This window comes from Solanum verrucosum, unplaced genomic scaffold, assembly GCF_900185275.1.
Source record: "Solanum verrucosum unplaced genomic scaffold, falcon-dt-bn FXZP01000147.1, whole genome shotgun sequence".
Classification (NCBI taxonomy): domain Eukaryota; kingdom Viridiplantae; phylum Streptophyta; class Magnoliopsida; order Solanales; family Solanaceae; genus Solanum; species Solanum verrucosum.
In genome coordinates this window covers 3,942,380-3,958,623 of record NW_026020343.1, presented here as the reverse complement: position 1 = coordinate 3,958,623, position 16,244 = coordinate 3,942,380, and the positions used below count along the sequence as shown (strand labels likewise).

Here is a 16,244-nt window from a genome sequence, read left to right as displayed (position 1 = left end):
AGGCCGTAGTTTCTCAAGTTCTCTAGGTATTTCAACTCAATCACATGGAACTGCTACAAACACAAAGGTAATTTATCTAATTATCCTATCATTTATAGACAATATAGATATACTCTAATATTTGAGTTTCAAAATACAAACTATAAATGGTAGAGGAATAGATAGAGGAAGAGCAATGCATCAAGAAAGAAATGTGAATAAGGCATGGTTAGAGGAAGAGAAATGCCTCAACATAATCAAACTACATCTGAAGTAACTTGCAGTGCAAGAGGCCTAGAAAGAGGGAAGAGATCAGTAGAACATGAAGACACTAGTGGAGGACAAATAATACCTTTTAAAAGGCCAAGAATGGTAGGTGTTGGCATATACCAAACTGAAGATGGATTTACAACTCTTAATGTAAGTTTATGCAAGCCTAAATGTGTTTTAATTTTATATATATATATATATATATCACACATATTTGACTAAGCATCTTAGATTGCCAAGTAGAAGAGTCATCAATACTGGTACAATATTGACATAGAGGGTTGATGTTGTTACTAGTGATATTGGCTACACGCCAAGACATGGATTCAAACAGAAGGGGAAGACAACTATTATTAGTAGCAACCTAGAAGGAATGAGGGATGAAAATTATTCAAACTAGGTCTGCAACTATTGCTAATAATCAAAGCCAAACTAGTTCAAGTAGGAAGACCCATGTGCCATGGAAGTAGGACATTCTGATGTTGTGTTGTTAATTTTGACAAACAAATGTTAATTATGTATATTTTGGTGTTGTTTTTGGTTGGAATCAAACTCAATTTTGTGTGTAACCAAACAAAACAAGATCAACTTAATAGTTGTAGTTCAAATTGAATGCTTATGTTGGAATGAAGTTTTCGTTTTGACCAATTTGCTTTCAGTATATCTTCTTCTCATCTATTTTTAGTTGAACATATTTTTGAAGTTTCTCAAATGGTTACCACAATAATATAGACACAACCAAATAAATTAACAACTTGTTAAAATCATAACTATTTTGACAACATTCACCAACAAAAACTTTAGCATTCGATAACAAAAAATACCAAAAACTTGAAAGTAACTAAAGATGTCTATGGCAATTTTGGTTGCACACACCTACATCTTCCATCTTTTACATTCTTGGTTAGGCTTAAAAATAGGAAAATCACTACAACGATCACGTCAATTAGCTTCAAGTTACAACATGAGCTCTTCTTCTTCTCCTTCGTCACCCATTTGTTACTTTCAACATGACTTTCATAACATGGCACTGCTTCTTCCAACTCCTTAATTCTCTTTGTTAATCTCGGAATAACGTACTTGGATCGTATATCAACATCTTCACGATCCCTCCATCTAAAGAAGTTGCATGAATTCTACTAAAATACGCCATAAACAAATTAAAGAAAAACAAAAAGAGACAAACATGCATAAACAAAAGATCTCCAAAAATGATGTAGAGAGCATACACGATAGCGTGGACAAGACCAAAATCTTCGAGCTGGATTGTGCTTCGATCATGAAGTTTGCATTAAAAGTAAGTCTCCATGTTTGCATCATAATTTCACTTTCAACATCGGATCATTCTCATCATTACAAATACGATTCAACATTGCATTTGACATTTTCCTTCAAAACATAATCACAAAAATATCTTCATTTCTCAAAACTAAATGAAATTATGAAGAAATTAAACCTTGAAAAACTTCAAATTAACCTTTTTGTACTGGAAATTAAAAGAGAAAACGAAATCCTACCTTATTGCGCTTGGGGAAGATGATGAGTTCGTAAGAGAGATGCCAACGACTCTTTTTTGAGCTTTGTTTTGGGGGAAGATGATGAAAAGGAATAAAATAATTAATTAATAAAGAAAACAAGTGACACGTGTCACTTTTAAATTGGTTATTCATAGTGAAATTCATGTTTCACGTGCGGGTTGTGCGTGTTCACAACCCAGGTGAGGGAATGGGTCAAAATGATCCTTTTACAAAGATATTCAAAACTTTTGTGGGGTAATAGGACGTTTGTAAAGTTAAGGTGTCTTTTTGAAAATCCGGGACAACTTCAGTGGTGAATTCATGTCTTTTCTCAAAATAAAATAATGGGCAAATACATAGTTAACTCATTAAACATATGATGATATCTTATTTAGACATTCAAGTTAAGTCTTAGAGCCTGTTTGACATTGTTGTTGGGAGCCCAGAAACACTTATTTTGAGAAAAAAAATATTTTTTTAAAAAATAGGTGTTTGTCGAACTTGTAAAACTACTTTTAAATAGAAGCATAAACAATTTTTCTGCTGTTGGGAAGAAGCTAACAATTTCTGCTTCTTAAAAAAAGCAGAAGCAGAAAATTATTTTATTCAAGACTAATATATCTCTTATTAATTAATTGACATATCTTATATGTTTGATTAAATTATATTTAATAATTTTATTTTTATATAAAATATTTTATATTTTATTTTACGTTTATGTATTATTATTTTACAAAATTAGAAAAAAAAGGTAATAACAATATTTTTGTAAGATTAGAAAAAAAAAAGAATTAACAATTAAATATTTCAATCCTTCAAAGAAATGTATAGTATTGATTGAAAATTTGAATATGAACATTTTAATTTAATAAAAATAAAAATTTAATTTAATATTTGGTAATAGATGTTTAAACTAGTTTCTCTCTATAAAATAATCTTAATATTAAAAGTACATTAATATTTTCCCTTGATCGGAATTTGACTCTCAAAAGCACTTTTTAAAAAAGATTAGTCAAACACAATTTGTTTATAAAAAAATACTTTTCAAATGAATTAACCAAATACAAATTGTTTTTTTTTTTTTCAAAAACACTTTTCTGAAAAGCTATTTTAAAACAGTGCTTATGAAAATAAACAGTTTTTAGCAGCAACGCCAAAAAGGTTTTAGTCTAATTGCATATCTCAACCAGGGGTGAGCATGGTATAGTATATATCGAATTATCATACCTTACCAAAATTTGTACACTGTAGTTTTAGTATTACAGTATTTAGTATGGTATATGGTATACATGTTAATTTTTTGGGTATTCGGTACGGTATTTGGTATTTAAAAATAACATACCGAAATACCCAATATCATACCAAAGTATATAGTTATAACATAAATAGCTTATATATTATTAAAATAGTAAAAAATATGCAACCTAGTATTAGTATAAATTAAATGTTTAGAAGTTGAAACTTTGGCTACTCTATTTTGATTGAAATATATTTGAATTGCAATTGATTAACAAAAGGAGTTGTTTGTACTTTATTTTGCATATATATTTCTACATGTGTAACATGTTAGTATGATACAATTGAGACCATTTTTTAATTGACAAGTCATAATACTCTATGATACGAGCATATATTAATTGAAGTTAAACAATTATGGTTATCGATTTACCATACCGTAGAAGACTGAAACCGAACTTCAATATATCGAACCATACTGAATTAAATTGGAATGGTAATGGTATAACGTTAAACCCAATGACTAAACGTCGGTGTCAAAACTTTCAAATATCGTACCATACCGTATCATACCACGCCCACCACTAATCTCAACTTCTACTAAAATGTTTCAATCAGATGTTTTTATTCAAACTTTGAAGAAAAAAAATCCATATTTATTTATTTATTTGTTCATCTATTATATAACTAAGTAAACCACATAAAACATGTCATCCTCTTTAATTATGCGTATCAGCCACAAGTAAAAAATATTTGGGGATTGGGACGAATGCATATAATTAAAAAAAATGACATATTTTATGTGGTTAACTCAACTACCTAATAGATGAATTAAAACATAAAAGAATTAATATTTGAATCGCTTTTTTTTTTTATACATAAAATCACATGCAATATATGTATTTAAGACCCTATATTATATTAATGTACTTTTAAATATTTACTAAAATATGATATTAATTACGAGTCTTAGCATATTAGAATTATTTTGGATTAAAGTAATTTTTCTTTGTTGGACTTATCTTTATTATATTTAGGCTCGAGGGGGGGGGGGATACGAATAATAAATACAAATAATTACTCCCTCCGGTTATTTTTATTTGTCATTGTTTGACTTGATACACCCATTAAGAAAATAATTATTGATAGACGTATTTTACCAAATTATTCATATTAAATGATGTTAGTATTAGGTCTTCGAAAATGATTTGGAGAATAAGTACTTAGGGTCTGTTTGGAAAGTCACCCTGGTAATTGGGTGTAATTACACTATTTGTCCTGTTTGGTTGGACATGTAATTACTTGGTCAGCAGATAATAAGTGTAATTGACAGGGAGTAATTACATTCTCCAATTCACAGGGAGAGACTATGAATTGTTGGTAATTACATGGTGTAATTACCAGCTGATTACTTTTTAATTTCTTCTTTTTAGTTTTATTTTTATTTTTTTATTTCTATTATTTAAAGTTCTTTTTTTTTAAATTATTCTAAAAATTTCTAAAAGTTTAGTTTTTAATTTATATTATTATATTTCATTTTCTTCTCATTCTCAACCTTACTTCATGTTATTCTATGCATTTTTTTCGAATTATCTATTTCTTTATGCCATGATTATTTTCTCATTTAGCATAATTTTATTAGTATTCTAATTTTTAAATTAAAATAGAATTTATTGTTAAGTAAGGTTATAGACTTACGTTTAAAAAAAAATAATAAAAAATCATATTTATGTATGCTATGTTGAAATTTACGATAAGAGTGTTACGTTAATTTTTTTTGTTTTGAATTTATAAGTTATGTTATATTTTCAGTTTCATTTGTTTTAGTAATATTGAATTCACATTGCAAGTCATTTTTTAATTAGACTAGATAGATTATCTTTTTGTCAAACATTTTAATAATTTATGACATTTTATTTATATATTAATCTTTTTATTAAATATGCATTTCATGATGTTCGTAGAAACTTCATACTTTTAGTTTTTATGATCAATTTAATTGAAATATATTAATTTGAAAATATATAAATCAATTATTTTTTCATAATATTAGTTAAGAACATATGTATAATGATTAATATATTTTCAAAAAATAATATATATCTTAAATATTTACATTAATAACATTTATAAAGTTTTTCATTTGTCTTGTATAAATTTTAAATAATTAATTTTTATTCTTAAAATTTAATATAATTTTATGGTTGCAATTGTGTATCCAAACAGAACATGTGTAATTACACTGTGGTATCCAAACATGACATGTGTAATTACAGTGTAACTATAATACACTGTAATTACACTGAGGCAAACAAACATGTTAGTGTAATTACTAAACTGTGTAATTACTAGGCTAGTAATTACTACCCTAGTAATTGCACCAATTTCAGTCACCAGGTAACTTTCCAAACAGACCCTTAATGTAGGGTAAACCATGTAAAAAAAAATTGTCTTTTCTTAATATGTCACTTTGTGATAAGTAAAATTGAAAATTTATTTTAAAAATAAGTGAAAAATAAAATTAAACGGGAGAATATTAACTTTCTACCATCTAAGAATTGATGAGCACGTTCTCTAATTTTCAAAAAGGAAAACAAACACCCTCACCCCCCCCCCCCACCCCATTCTCTCCCCCACCCATAGTTTCTTCAAAATTTTCAAAAAGGAATACAAATCTCTCATTTCGTTCTCCCCATAGTTCTCCCCAAAAAATTGACATTCTCTTAATAAATTAATTGAGGTGGTGTTCAATTCTACTTTGTGTGTTTTTGATTTTATATTTTTCTGGGGGTTTTCATTCATTGATGAACATGTTTTCTTCTTATTTCTTCAACTATATTCGATTTGTAAAAAGAAAAAAAATCATCTCCTTCTCTCTCCCGTTGGTTTATCGTGATTAGAGGGTCGTCACTAGTGTATTTTCAAATGTAGGATGATTTAGATCTCCTAAAGATGTGTTTGATCTCCGAGAACATAGAGTAGAACTTCACTGTTTCGAATTGATCTCCGAAAAGAACTTTGTTGACCACTCTGTCAAAAGAACTATGTAATCGATGTTATCTTTCTCCAATGCTTGTTGAATGTCCCTTAAGAAAATTATGTAACTATAGAAATCAGAAGAACAATGAAGAAAAAGATAAGAAATTTTCTGAGTGATTTTCATTGATGAAGAATCAAGTATTTAATCAAAATACAAAGGATAGAACTGTCAATTAAATAAAATTCTAACAAACTTTGTACACCTATAAACATTCTAAAAGAATCTAAAAAAGGAAAATTAAGATATTGTAACGACCGGGTTCCGTCGTTATAGAAATGCCAATGGGGAAAAATTTGGGGTCGAAAAAACTTTTTTGTAGTGTTTGAATTTTCCCAACCTTGTCTAGATTTGGAGAAAGTCGGAGTCACCAAGGTGTAGGGAAATCTGGTAACAATCGGGTGGAGTAATTATGATTTTGATTACATGAGTAGATAGCTAACTTGTTAAGAAATCCGTACGACTTTACGAAACTGAATTCGAGCGAGTAGAACTCTAGGAATTGATCCTAGTGCAAAGGGTATTTTCTAAGTGTCGTGGGTTAGAAGTGTGTTGTGAAAGGGGAATTTTGGAATTCTTTAAATAGCTCTCTGTTTCGTTTTGGCCACTTTGGCGGGAGTTATTGCCGCTCTGGCGTCGCCGCTGTGGCGGGGTAGTGGCCGATGTGGCGGGCCCGATGCAAATTAAAGTCGTTAATAACTCCCTAAACGACCTCAATATGCACTTTCGACTTTTAGAGCTAAGGAACGAACTCCAGACGATTTCTACTCATTTTTCACCATTCTTAAGAGTAAATGTAAGCTTTTCACTCCCCGAATTCATTTTTGATCCGTAGAACGTAATAAAATGGGTGATTATTGATGGGAGAGGATTTTGATCTTTGAATCTATGATGGAAACAACCCTTAATTGGATATTTGGGATCATAGGTTGATCTAGGGTTTGTTAGATTTGTTGGTAATTCGGGTAATTAATAATTGTTTATTGATTCCCGCATTATATTGATTGTTTGTAGACCAAGAACAAGCGGAACAAATCTGGAAAGGGAAGGATCAAATTTCTTAGGGTTTCAAGCTTGTTTCGAGGAAGGCGATGGTTGTGATTCTATGTTTGTGTGATATATGCTTGTTCTTGCTTCATTATGATACTTGTGTATGTATGAATGTTGCAATGTTGATCACACTTGTTGTAAATGAGATAGATGAATATTATTGCCATGAAATCATGACTTAAATGTATGATCTTGATGATGTACTTGTGTTTGTGATTGTGGTGTGTGAATGTGATCGAATTGCCACGTTTCGATGTAACTAACTTGGATCAGATTGCCATGTTCCGGCATAAATGGGATCGGTTGCCACGTTTCGGCATAAATATGAGATCGGTTTCTACATTCTGGCTTAAATATGGGATCGGATTGACACGTTCCGACATGCTAATTGTTTGGGTTTGGGTTCCATGAGAGGACCAATGATGTGATGATAAATGTGAAATGCGTTGTTGATTCTTCATGTTGATGATGCTGTAAATGTTGATATATATGCATGTGATTATAATGTTGTTTGACTTGCTTATATTGAACTAGTGGGATAGCCGCGTGATCCTACCAGTGTTGTGCACTGATTCTACACTTGCTCTTATTTTTGTTGAGTATAGGGCATCTTCACGCGACTATTGACAAACCTCACTTAGAAGATCAGTGATCGTCGCTTCGAATTCAAGGTGAGCCAATTCTTCTGGGCTGCCATGAGATTCTCTTTCGTCTATGTCCATCATTTCTGGACTTAGATACTTGTTCTAGTTAGTTGATTAGTTCATTAGTTTGGGGATGTATCCCTTCTTGTTTAGACTTGGATCATTTGTTTAGATGTTTTGGTACATTGACTTTCAGGTTCTAGGTTGTTTATTCCACATTTGTTTAGTTAATTAACTTGCTTCTGTAACTTAATTGACTTAGTTTTTGGTTTAGTTGTTTGTTTGAGTTGTAGTAATGGTTCTCCCACCGGAGGGTTAGTGTGAGTGTCAATCACGATGGTCTGGGTCGTGACAAAGTTGGTATCAGAGCCTAGGTTCGTTGATCTTAATGTATCGAAACGAGTCTAATAGAGTCTCGCGGAATGATACAGGGACGCCTTTACTTTTCTTCGAGATCCTATAGGACTTTAGGAAATCTCTATTTTTCTCTTGTCTCCTTTCGTGCTATGACTTGATTCCAATTGGTATCTGGCGATTCAAATTAGTGTCTAACCTCCTTCACTCTTCTGTTCACAGATGGTTAATACTAGGTATAACGGTGTTAGACCCGTAGCTCATGTCCGTGACCCAGTTGAGGAATCTACAGCGAGAGGTTGTGGTCGAAGCAAAGGTAGAAGAAGAGCTAGGGGTAGAGGCCGTGGGAGAGTAGCTCCTGCTGTGAATGAGGTGCCGATTGATAATGTTCCTATGAATGAGAACCCTCCTGCGCATAATGAGGAGATAGAAGAGGATATTGAGGTTGAAGATGTTGAGGAAAATGGACAAGAGGAAGAGGTGCCAGCGGAGACTGCAGTTGTTCCCCCCATCGATCCGGTGTTAGCTCAGCAAATTATGGTGTTCTTGAAAGGGTTGGCTGGTCCTGGAGTGCTTTCATCTGCTCAAGCAACTCAAACTCCTACTAATCCTCTTATTGCTAGCACTGCGCCCAAGACGGGTGGAAATGTAGGTACTGATGCTTTCTTCCATCCTTTGTTGGGTTCTGTTATGATTGGGAACGAACATGATATGTTGACTAAGTTTTTGAAGCTTAAGCCTCCGGTATTTCTTGGTTCTAAGACTGAAGATGCTTATGAGTTTATCTTATACTGTTATGAGTGGCTACATAAATTGGGTATTGTTCACCAACATGGGGTTGAGTACGTGTCTTTCCAATTTCAAGGTGAGGCCAAGAAGTGGTGGAGAGCTGATATGGAGTGCATATCTTCTACTTTTCCTCCACTTACTTGGACCCAATTTCATGCTCTGTTTCTAGAAAAGTATGTGCCCAGAACTTTGAGGGATCGCAAGAAGGATGAATTTATGGCGTTAAAGCATAAATTATGTGGCTGCTTATGAGGCTGTGGCTATGGCTGTGGCTGCTTATGAGGCCAAGTTCCATGCTTTATCCAGATATGCTACGCAGTTAGTTACTACTGAGGAGGAGAGGATTCGGTTGTTTATTAGAGGTTTGAATTCTGAGTTGCAAGTATTATCTGTTCATATGACTTCTGCAGGGAGGAGTTTTAATGAGGTGACAGACTAAGTTAAGAAGTGGAGGGGGTGAGGCGAAACAGTCAAGCTAAGGCTTGGGCAAAAAGGGCAAATAATTCAGGTAACTTTCAAGGCACTTACTCTAAGGGGTCTGGAAGGCCAACACTTGTAGCAAACCCAATTCAATCTGATATGCCCTTCTCTACAGGTAACTACTCGGGAACTCTATCTCATAATTTTCAGGACAGTCAGATTGTGGCGCCTTCGACGGGCAGTATACCATCTTTTGATCATACTTGCTACAATTGTGGAGAACCGGGGCATATGAGGAGAGATTTTCCCCACCCACGTGTGTTAGATTTCACGCAGCACCAGCAATCTAGAGCAGTGGTACCCGCGGGGAATGGTAATAATGGTAGAGGACATCCACAAGGCGGGCGAGGAGGTAATCAATGAGGTCATGGATGTAGAGGAAATGGTAATGGTATAGAGGTAGGAGTAACGCGTAACCATGCAGGGAAGTAGCTTGATAAGATGATAGGGCTCAATATTATGCTTTTCTGGAAAAGAATGAGGCGGAGGCGTCTAACGTTGTGATCACAGGTACTATTCTTGTCTATGATCGGATGACTAATGTGTTATTTGATCCAGGTTCTACTTATTTGTATGTATTTGTGAGATTTGCCTCTGATTTTGAGATGATTTGTGATATTCTTGACGCCCCTATTCATGTTTCTACCCAGTTTGAGAGTCAGTCATAGTTACCCATGTCTATCGTGCTTGTCCTATTGTGTTTATGGGTTTTCAGACTTGGGCTGATTTGGTGATTTTGGAAATGATTGACTTTGACATAATCTTAGGCATGACTTGGTTGTCCCCCTATTATGTTGTGCATAATTGTAATACTAAATCTGTAACTCTAGAAATTTCGAGAAGGGAAAAATTAGAGCGGGAAGGGGTGTACAAGCCTAAGCAAGCTAAGATTATATCCTCAATTTGGGCTAGTAAATTAGTATAGCAGAGTTGTTTGGCTTATTTGGCTCATGTTAGGGATGTTGAGATTGAGGCTCCATCCATTGGGTTTATTCCTGTGGTGTCTGAATTTAGTAAAGTGTTTTCTAATGACTTGCCTGGTATGCCTCTGGATAGAGATATAGATTTTTGCATTGATTTAGAGCCTGGTACTCGTCCCATTTCTATCCCTCCATATCGCATGGCTCCGGCAGAACTAAGAGAGCTTAAGGCTCAAATCCAAGAGCTTCTTGATAAGGGATTTATTTGCCCTAGTGCTTCCCCATGGGGTGCTCTAGTTTTGTTTGTCAAGAAGAAGGATGGTTGTATGAGAATGTGTATAGATTACTTAGCAATTAAATAGAGTCACTATTCGAAATAGGTACCCCTTGCCTAGAATAGATGATCTCTTTGACAATTGCAAGGTGCAACGGTTTTCTCAAAGATTGATCTAAGATTCGATTACCATCAATTGAAAATTAGGCCTGAGAATGTGCCCAAGACGGCGTTTGGAACTCGTTATGGGCACTATGAGTTTTTGGTTTGACCAATGCGCCTACAACTTTCATGAGTTTTGTGAATGGGGTGTTCAAGACATTTCTTGATTACTTTGTGATAGTTTCTATTGATGATATTTTGGTTTATTCGAAAAGTGAAGAAGAGCATGCCAGCCATCTTCGTACTGTTTTTGGGTGTTCTTGGGAAACAAAAGTTATATGCTAAATTTTCAAAGCGTGAATTTTGGTTGAAAACAGTTGCATTTTTTGGGCATGTAGTGTCAAAAGAAAGTGTAATGGTAGATCCTCAAAAGATTGAAGCGGTTAGGAATTGGGTTAGGCCTAGCTCAGTGACGGAAGTCAGAAGTTTTGTGGGACTCGCTAGCTATTATCGTCGATTTGTTAAGAATTTTGCTTCAATTGCTACTCACTTGACCAATTTGACCAAAAAGGAGATACCATTTGAATGGTCTAAAAAATGTGAGGAGAGCTTTCAAAAGCTCAAGACTCTCTTGACGACCGTGCCCATTCTAGCATTACCAATGGAAGGTAAAGACTTTATAGTTTATTGTGATGCTTCTCATTCTAGATTGGGCGCTGTGTTAATGCAGGAAAAGAATGTTATAGCCTATGCGTTGCGCCAATTGATGGTGCATGTGAGAAATCATCCAACCCATGATTTGGAGTTGGTGGCGGTAATATTTGCTCTTAAGATCTGGCGGCATTATCTTTATGGTGTTAAGTGTGACGTGTTTACTGATCATCGTAGTTTGCAACATGTGTTCACTCAAAAGGATCTGAATTTGAGACAGCGAAGATGGATGGAGTTACTCAAAGATTATGATGCGACCATTCAATACCATCTTGGTAAGGCTAATGTTGTGACATACGCTTTGAGTCGAAAAACGGTAAGTATGGGTAGATTAGCTTACTTGAGTGTAACCAAGTGACCTTTGGCCAAAAAAATTTCAGACCTTAGAGTCTAAGTTCATGCAGTTAGGCATCTCTGAAAGAGGCGGGGTGTTAGCTAGTATTGAAGTGAAGGCCGCGTTCATTGAGGAGATCAAGGCTAAACAATTTGAGGATGAAAATTTTGAACGAACTCAAGGAGAAGATAACGAATGGTAAGGCACAAGAGACCACTCTTGATGCAGATGGTGTACTCAGTGTTAAATGGAGGATTGTTCCTCGAGTTAATGGGTTGATTAAAAAAGTATCCCCAATTGTTCGTCGCATCAGGTACTACATCTTTCTTTCCTTAGCCTATTTTCCTAAGTTTTGTCACTTGGGGACGAGTGATGGGTAAATTGGTATCTATTGAAACGATCGGGTTCCATCGTTATAGAAATGCCAACGGGGAAAAATTTGGGGCTGCAAAAACTTTTTCGTAGTATTTGAATTTTTCCAACCTTGTCTAGATTTGAAGGAAATTGGTGTCACCAAGGTGTACGGAAATCTGGTAACAATCGAGTGGAGTAATTATGGTTTTAATTGCATGAGTAGATAGATAACTTGTTAAGGAATCCGTATGACTTTACGGAACTGAATTCGAGTGAGTAGAACTCCCGAAATCGATCTTAGCTCAAAGGGTATTTTCTGAGTGTCGTGTTTTAGAAATATGTTGTGAAAGGGGAATTTTGGAATTCTTTAAATAGCTCTCTATTTCATTTTGGCCACTTTGGCGGGAGTTATTGCCACTCTGGCGTCACTGTTGTGGTGGGGTAGTGGCTGCTGTGGCAGGTTCGACGCGAATTAAAGTCGTTAATAAACCCCTAAACGACCTCATTATGCACTTTTTGACTTTTAGAGCTAAGGAACGAACCCAGGTGATTTCTACTCGTTTTTCACAATTCTTGAGGCTAAAGATAAGTTTTTCACTCCCCGAATACATTTTCGATCCGTAAAATATAATAGAATGGGTGAATATTGATGGGGGAGGGTTTTGATCTTGAATGTGGAAACAACCCTTAATTGGATAATTGGGATCATGGGTTGATCTACAGTTTGTTAGATTTGTTGGTAATTCGGGTAATTAATAATTGTTTATTGATTCCCGCATTATGTTGATTGTTTGTAGACCAAGAACAAGCGGAACGAATCTGGAAAGGGAAGGATCAAGTTTCTTAGGGTTTCAAGTTTATTTCGAAATAGGTGATGGTTGTGATTCTATGTTTGTGTGATGTATGATTGTTCTTGCTTCATTATGATACTTGTGTATGTATGAATGTTGCAATATTGATCACACTTGTTGTAAATGAGATAGATGAATATCATTGCCATGAAATTATGACTTCAATGTATGATCTTGATGATGTACTTGTGTTTGTGATTGTGGTGTGTGAATGAGATCGGATTGCCACGTTCCGGAATAACTAACTTGGATCGGATTGCCACGTTCCGGCATAAATATGGGATCGGTTGCCACGTTTGTCACGCCCCAAACTCGAGGGGAGCAACTGGCTCCTAATGCCAAAACTCAGGCCCGAACCGACCCTACTAAACCATTTGCAACTAGCGTGTGGCAGCCACACACAATCAACAAAACAAACAAGTATATCTCGGCTTAAAACTAAGCCCTCGGCCGGCAAGGCCCCTGTCAACTAACCTGTAAAAGAAACAGCTACTCACATGAGATCATATAAATAAATAGCCATCTAGAACAAAAGTCCTGATTAGGCCGTTAGGCCACCGTGATATCTATACCAAAACTGAAAGCAGGTATTTATCAAGACAATACATCAACAACTCACAAGCTTCAACAAACCAACAAACTAGGCCAGTATGGCCATAACGTAGCTATACATCCTACACATGACTAGTCTGCAAGCCTCTAAGAGTAGTAAATATTGGCGGGACAGGGCCCCAGCCTACCCATAAAGATATATACAATAAAAGGTAACAAACCTCCCAACTCTGGCAGCTCCGGAGGAAAGGGGCAAAACAATCGGATATAATTCAATCCTACTACTGAGGAGGTCTACTGGGCCATCTGTCGGGACGTGCATGCATGAATGCAGCGCTCCCATGGTAATGGAGCGTCAGTACAAAATAATGTACAGAGTATGAAAGGCTATAGACTAAGTGAGAAAGTATCATAATATACTAAAAACAATCACGTAAGGAAATCAAAATTTTAGATATGCATGCTAACCCGCTACTGAATCTAAAAAATACAAAATGATCAAACATCAACCTAACCAAGCCCCAATAAGCTCGGCGGGTACAAACAACATACCTCCTACCTAGGCCCCCATAAGCCCAGAAGGTGCCAAATCAATCTACATAGCGCTATCAGTTGCCCCTTGTCTTTGTAAGAAGTCACATAGCCCTTTTTGGCAACGATATAGCCCCGTAGGCAGCACATAACCCTCTTAGGCAACATCATAGCTCTGTGGGCTGCACATAGCCCTCTTTTGCATCAACATAGCCCTGTAGGCAACACATAACACTCTTTGGTGTCAAAATAGCACCGTAGGCAACACATAACACTCTTTGGCATCAATATAGCCCCGTGGGCAACACATAGCCCTCTTTGGAAATAAATAGTCCTTTTAGACAACATCATAGCCCCCATAGGCAGTTCATAGCTCAATTACTAACCACAATAGCCCTAAGGGTGACAACAAACAATTGAATAGGCTTAAGCTGAGCAATTTAGCTATAAACAATATAAAAGAATAATCTCCAAGTCGTTCCTAACTTAGGGTCGTTCTTAACAGATTGTGAGTCCCTAAAATGAGGGTTTATAACCACTCAATCAGCCAACTACTCACAATTACATCTACAAGATCACTTACATTAACTATATCTAAGGAAACATGTCGAACGAAGGGAATAGCCTTAACATACCTTTCCAATGAACGCTCGAAAGACCGTAGTTCCTTCACGAAAGTTGTTCCTTATATCCTAAGCTTCACAAACACTATATATACACAACTGGTACGCACCTATAAACAATTCATAATTAATCTTAAATCGGCAGATTTGCCATATTGCCCCAACTTATCGAAATGTCCGTAGAAATTCATAAAAACAATAATAAAATAGTCCCGAGATGATTACCTGTAACATCCGACAATTTAAAAATGAATATGAAGAAGCTTGAAATTTGGAAATAGTCATTTTTGGAAAAATTTAAAATCTGGAAAATTTGGCTAAGTGTGGAAATCAGTGAGTTTTTGGCCAACTTTGAGCAGTCATAACTCCTAGCTCAGGATGATTTAGGAGTAGTTCCAGTTATGGTTTCGAAGCTTGTGGAACGATCTTTCCAACGCCACTGAGTTTGCTCGATTCCGAGTTCGTATGAGCGAGTTATGATCTTTGAAAGTTGGGCAGTTGGCAGGGATTCCGTTCCGGAAATTTAAGGGCATTTTGGTCTTTTCACAAATAATTTCTTTTGAGCTTATATTGTTGTATTAGGCTGATATTTGGATCATTTTGTCCCATTTTGAAAGAGAAAGAGTTAGGGTTCAAGAGAAGAAGAAGAGAAGAAGGAGAAGAAGAAGAGAAGAAAGAGGAGATCAACAAGATTTGTCAAGATCATTGTGGATTTTCGTCGGGGGTGATCCCTATCAAGGTATGTGAGTCTTTAGTGTGGGTTTATCCTTTCCCCCCACATACCAAGCTCGTTTTTATGATTTGAGAAGAGATTGGATTTGTTGTTGAAGTTGTTGAAGTTGTTAGTTGTTGTTGATGTTGTTAGTTGTGTTGTTGAAGTTATTGTTGGTTGTGGGACAGGATTGGGCTGTGTATTTGAGTTGTGACCTATTGTATATTGAGGGATTTTATGATCCTTAGTGTTGGTTGGTTCATACCCCCACACACCAACTCGTTTTTAACTCCAAGAGAAGATTTATTGGTTGTTGAAGTTGTAGTGGTGTTGTGTTGAAGTTCTTGCTGATTTAGTACAGATTTCTGGCTGTGATTTTTGAGTTGAATCTATTGTATAATAAGGGTCTTTATGATTCTAAGTGTTGCTGTTGAAACCTTGAGGTTGAGAGGGTTTAGAATTGGAAAGAAACAAGGGGAAAAAGTCGGATTTTTGGGGAAAAAGGGGCTGGGCTGTTGCACCTCTCCTAGTGCCAAGGACACCAATCCTTCCCTTTCATTCACCATTTCTTTTTTTATACATGTTCCTAGGTATTATACCTATGTTTCCTAGTTGTTTCCAACACTCCAAGGTACTTCCAAAAGTCAAGTAAAACTACAAGTCAAGTGAAGTTAGTTTCCAAGTCAAGTGAAGTTAGTTTCCAATTCAAGTGAAGTTAGTTTCTAAGTCAAGTGAAGTCAAGCTTAGAAGTAAGTAAGTCAAAGCAAGTCTTTAAGGTTTTCCAAGAGTCTTCATTGAGCGTTTTAACTTCATTCTAAGGCTCAAGTTCCAAGTTAAGTATTGAGTTTCAAGTCAAGTCAAAAGTTAAGAGTTTCATGTTAAGTTAAGAGTTTCACATCAAGCCAAGAGTTCAAGTAAAGTAAA

At 35.4% G+C, this 16,244-nt stretch overlaps 1 protein-coding gene and 1 pseudogene across 1 annotated transcript in view; both read left to right on the top strand.

Annotated features, from left to right (window-relative positions):
* LOC125837375 (probable protein phosphatase 2C 10) overlaps positions 1–16,244 on the top strand; it is a 1,808,044-nt gene that overhangs the window by 414,019 nt on the left and 1,377,781 nt on the right. The window lies entirely within an intron of this gene.
* LOC125837385 (uncharacterized) lies at positions 176–719 on the top strand (annotated as a pseudogene).